Genomic DNA, 5,837 nt, shown 5'->3' with positions numbered 1-5,837 from the left:
ATCTAAAAAAAAAAAAGTCAGATATCCAGAAATATGTAAATAAAGATATCCCCTGATATTGATCATTTTCACCCAGTGAGGTTTGCTCTCGAAACACCGTCTGTGTGTGTGTGGGGGGGGGGGGGGGGGGGGGGGGGGTTGACCCACCTTGTGTACTCTTTGAAGCTCTGTGTGGATTGAGTGCACTTACCTGTGGGGTTTGAGGTGTATGAAAAATATTTTCTCAGCCAACTCATCTCTCATCCCATGCTGCAACGCTAAGAGCGTAGTCGACGGCATGGAAACAGCTCTATCAGTTTAATTACGCCCCTTCGAGGCTATGGCGCTTCTTGACTGCCACCCCCACTCATGAATTAATGATACGCGTCTTGACTTGTTATTTAGTCGGGGAAAAGCTGGTCGATGTCAATTTAAAACTCGGACTCTTAAACTTGCGGTTGTTGTTTGTGTCCTCGGCTGAAAAAGATGCTCAACTGTTGTATATTGGCACATCTAAAATGACTGGCTAGTCTCTCCCGGAAAGAAGTGGAGGGTGCTCAACCAACGTGAGTCGAAGTGTAACCAACAAAATAGATCATAATTGAAAATGAAAAAGCGCATCGCTCGCTCAGCATAAAAAATTTATTGTTTTATTTAAGGAAAGTTAAAAGCTTAACGTTTCGGCTTTCAATGGCTTTCATCCGAGTCTATCTCATCTCTCCCACTCAGAATTTCTCAAGATGGCTTGGTTGTTTTGTTGTGGATGCTTACTGGCCCGAAAGGGTGACACTACTTAGGTAGGGACCTTGACTAAAGGCCCCTTTATACCTGGTGCTAACATGCGTCCTTTGTCTTGATATTGTTCATATTCTGATGGTGCCCAAATGTTTAGACAGTTGTGGATGATTAAAAGACACATTGTGATCAGATTATGATCAGATCTTCCAGAGATAATCAGACACGCATTGTGTCTGGATATGTCTGGATATGTTAGAGATCAGGAAATCATAATTATCGCACCCTCTTAAATCACTGACAGGTGACACCATGGCATAAATATGTGTCTTCAAATAAATAAATAATCATAATATCTTAAATAATATCTGTCAAATAACTTGCAAACAGGGAGGGACCAGGAAATATGGTCACAAGGCTGACACAGTAGACAGATAGAAACACATTTTAATACCATGTGTGGACAGACGCATGTCTGAAAATATGGGAACAATCAGAATGTGGACAAGATCAAGACAAATTATGTATTTTATCACTAGGTATAAACAGGGCATAAGACGGGGTTAAGAAAGACGGTGATGCCTGACTTGGGAAAGGGTGAGGTACAGTGCATTCGGAAAGTTTTCAGACCCCTTCCCCTTTTCCACATTTTGTTACGTTACAGTCCTATTCTAAAACTGATTAAATTTTAAAAATGTCCTCATCAATCTACACACAACACCCCATAATGATAAAGATTTATAACAGAAATACCTCATTTACATGAGTATTGATCATCCTGTTTCCTTGATCACAACTTGATTGGAGTCCACCTGTGGTAAATTCCATTGATTGTACATGATTTGGAAAGGCACACACCTGTCTATATAAGGTCTCACAGTTGACAGTGCATGTCAGGGCAAAAACCAAGCCATGAGGTCGAAGGAATTGACCATAGAGCTCCGAGACAGGATTGTGTCGAGGCAGAGATCTGGGGAAGTGTATCAAAACATTTCTGCAGCATTGAAGGTCCCCAAGAACACAGTGGCCTCCATCATTCTTAAATGGAAGAAGTTTGGAACCACCAAGAGTCTTCCTAGAGCTGGCCACCTGGCCAAACTAAGCAATCGGGGGAGAAGGGCCTTGGTCAGGGAGGTGACCAAGAACCTGATGGTCACTCAGAGAGCTCCAGAGTTCCTCTGCGGAGATAACCTTCCAGAAGGACAACCATCTCTGCAGCACACCACCAATCAAGCCTTTATGGGAGAGTGGTGTGGTGGAAATTACAGCATTATGCTATTCACATTACTTTATATTAGAATGTATTCTTATATTAGTACTTTCACACGCTGTCTGTTCTTCTGAGAGGAGCCTCTGAGGCTTAACGCTGATAGTTGATTTACGATGCCTTTGTGATTAAACCTAAAGACTAAATTCCATTTCTTAATAAGTGTCTGTGAAATGTCTGTCAGGGTCAGGTGAACCCTCCCTCCAGTTTCTCTCCCACATGCAGATGAACACTGGACTTCAAAAATTGCGATGAGGACCCAGTGTCCCATGTTGCATTAGTGTCTGTGTGTTAAGGAGTGTGAAACTGAGAAAATAACCCAGTATAAACAAGCAGTAAATGACCTAGAGACAGAAACCTGGCACAATGTAAATCTTGCTGTCTGTTGCTTGATATCACAATGTACCTTTGTATAATTCTACATATCTGTTGTTTGTCATGAACATTCGGGAGGATGTACTTTGCTATAAAGATCAGAAACGCAAATCTGCTCGTTGGGCTCTCAGCGATCTCTTAAAGGTGGTCGTTGACCAGCTCCATTATTGCAATAATTACTAATAAAGTTTGATTGTTTGGAAGAAATCTAAAAGTCTCTCTCCTTTCAATCAGAAATATTATGGGTGACTAACTCCCTTTGTTGGTGACAGATCCCGGGGAAAGCCTGGAGGGAGTTTCGGCGGATGGATACGTCATTTCGAACAAATAGATTAAGCCTTTTTGAAATCTGACACGTTGGCTGGATTCACAACAAGTGTAGATTTAATTTGGTGAATTGCATGTGTGATTTCATGAAAGTTACATTTTTATAGTAATTTATTTGAATTTGGCACTCTGCATTTTCACTGGATGTTGGCCATGCGGGACGCTAGCGTCCCACATATCCCAGAGAGGTTAATGCAGCTGGTGGCCACACCAGATACTGACTGGTACTTTTGATTTTGACCCCACTTTGTTCAGGGACATGTTATTCCATTTCTGTTAGTCACATGTCTGTGGAACTTGTTCAGTTTATGTCTCAGTTGTTGAATCTTGTTATGTTCACACAAATATTTACACACGTTAAGTTTGCTGAAAATAAACGCAGTTGACAGTGAGTGGACGTTTATTTTTTTGCTGAGTTTATTTAATGTATACTGTATCCTTCACTATCTATTCTTTACCATCTATTGCATCTTAGCCGCTCTGTCACTGCTTGTCCATATATGTTATACTTATATATTCTTATCCCATTCCTTTACCTGATTGTGTGTATTAGGTTTTGTTGTGGAATTTGTTAGATATTAGGTTTGTTGTGGAATTGTTAGATATTGCCTGTTAGATAATGCTGCACTGTCGGATCTAGAAGGATAAGCATTTCGTTACACTCGCAATAACATCTGCTAACCATGTGAATGTGACCAATACTTTAAATGTGTTTTACAGCATTAATGCTGTAGATTGCTCTGCATTGTGGGTAAAACTCTGAAAAATACTGTTATTAACTGTAATTGTAAGCCTCCTGTAAAATTCATGCTATGAGGGAGTGAGGCATATGTAATAAAAGGGACAGAAATAACAAAAATACATAAAAGTACAAAAATATACAAATGTTTCTGTGAATTGTTTGTTTGTACTATTGTACTAGTATGGAGTGCAGCACATAGCCTAACAGTTTTTTTCTTTGTATTTTTTTAAAGAAAAATGAAGAATAGATAGGATCTGTAACAATGAATAGGACACTTGTCCTCCTCCAAGCATCGGTGACCTCCAGGAACAGTGGCCTTTCCTTTTCACTAATTTATGGCTCTGCGACCACTTCAATACCCTCACAGGCATCGTGATTGACGGTCACCTGACTCAAGCTCTCCTGAACAAGGGTAAGAGAATTGTCAACTTTTTTAAAAGCCAAAAGACCAAGTTGAGGAGAGATCCAGTGCCTGCTGAATGAAATTGACAGTTACATCAGAGGCATTGACGATCTAACACCCATTCTTTTGTTGATGACCCACTTCAAAGAGAAGGACAAATCTCTGTTCCTCTTGGCAGATGTAAAGAATAGTGCTTTTATACTTATAAAGTTTATATGATTAATGGTGTTTATACTGTACTTTTACACATGATTTGAATATTTTTAATATTTATGTCTTGTGATTTTAAGTCACTGCAACTCGGGTTTATGTCGAGTGCGCAAATTCCTTTGCCAGACACACCAATGCTGATCATGCTTGGTAATACATTTATGTGATTTAAGGTGGAACAGAAATATATAGTATTGTGGTACCTATCTAGAGATGTCTAGTAAGTATAAACTAACACCCTTACTTTTGTGTATTTCAGGAAATACTCTATTGGGTTCCTCAATGGATGATGTCGATCGAGGGGAGAGTGGTCTGTGTTTTGGACAGTGAGTCCAACTTTTTAACATAGAATACCAGGAATCGGCCTCTGCAACCTTGGAGTTGATACAGAGCATTGAACATTCATTGTTCCAACGATTACATTTAGCATTTGTTAGTTACATTGCAATGATATTTCTTATTGTTTCAATGCCTCAACTGATTTCATATATTCTATGTTGGGTTGTGCAGGTTCCTGGTTCGAATAAACCCTGAAGGAACCAAATGCACAGTGAAAGCAGGAGTGAGCCACAAGACGGGAAAGGTCATTCAGAAGAAGCCATTGCCAATTAACCCACATGTTACACGCTTTCTCGCAGTTCTGAAGGAGTTTGAGTGGAAAAACTCCAACATGCAAGTGCACAAACACACACACCTGATGAACACAAACTTTGTCAGTTGTCATCTGCCTTTTTACCCAGTGAATAATAGCAATCTCTCTCTATGTCCATGTTTGTCCTAGTTGACGTATCATTTACAGAGAAAAGTTTTACAGTGTATATCATATTGTCCAAACTTCAGAATAAAACTTATTTCCACATTCACACTTAATCAATATTTGTATAACCTGCAGGAAGATTTTTTTCTTTCAATAAGGAAAAGGAAAAGAAAATGTTTATTTTACATGCATCTACTACTCACTAGGTTATACCGTGTCACTGCATAGAACACCTATTCTCCTTATTCCTAGGGCTCATAATAAGATACCAATTGATCTTTTCCAAACCTACACCACGTCTCTCAGGAATTATTTAAAGACAATTGACACCCTTTTCACCTAACTGCCCACTTCTTACCTAGGTAAAAGAGACCAAATTCTCTTCTCCAACCTACTCCACAACCTAGGATTTTTTTTACAAGGGTAACATTTCGTTCAAGAAAAAAATATATATAATTAACTACGTGAATTTTTTTCTTGCCCACTCAACATTTTCACCTAAACTGCCCACTCAACATGAACAATGTTCAATTAAAACCTCTTGAAGCTAGGGGGCAGAATTTGTATGTTTGGAAAAATAACGTTCCCATTGTAAGCTGCCTATTTCTCAGGTCCAGATGCTAGAATATGCATATAATTGACAGAGTAGGATAGAAAACACTCTAAAGTTTCCAAAACTGTCAAAATATTGTCTGTGAGTATAACAGAACTGATTTTGCAGGCGAAAACCTGAGGAAATCTAACCCGGAAGTGACTCTTATTTTGAAAAATCACTGTTCCATTGCCTGCCTTTCGTCCATTTAAAGGGATATCAACCAGATTCCTTTTCCTGTGACTTCCTCAGGGTGTGAACAGTCTTTAGACATAGTTTCAAGCTTTTATTCTGAAAAATTAGCGAGATTTATCAAAACGCGTCAGTGGATAGACGGATGTCCCTCCATTAGTTGATGCTCGCGACACTGGTTGCTCGACATTTTCTTTCTCTCAAGTATTGAATAGTTTACAGTCCGGTTGAAATATTATCGATTATTGATGTTAAAAA

The 5,837-nt window shown here is 39.2% G+C and overlaps 1 long non-coding RNA gene across 1 annotated transcript; it reads left to right on the top strand.

Moving 5' to 3' along the window:
• Positions 1-356: 356 nt before the first annotated feature.
• Positions 357-4,863, top strand: LOC139563285 (uncharacterized). The gene is made up of 4 exons (XR_011672524.1): positions 357-545; positions 3,658-3,837; positions 4,298-4,364; positions 4,549-4,863. It is a non-coding gene; the product is annotated as an uncharacterized lncRNA (long non-coding RNA).
• Positions 4,864-5,837: the final 974 nt, after the last annotated feature.

The sequence above is a fragment of the Salvelinus alpinus genome, chromosome 33, assembly GCF_045679555.1.
Source record: "Salvelinus alpinus chromosome 33, SLU_Salpinus.1, whole genome shotgun sequence".
Classification (NCBI taxonomy): domain Eukaryota; kingdom Metazoa; phylum Chordata; class Actinopteri; order Salmoniformes; family Salmonidae; genus Salvelinus; species Salvelinus alpinus.
This window is presented reverse-complemented; position numbering and strand designations above follow the sequence as displayed.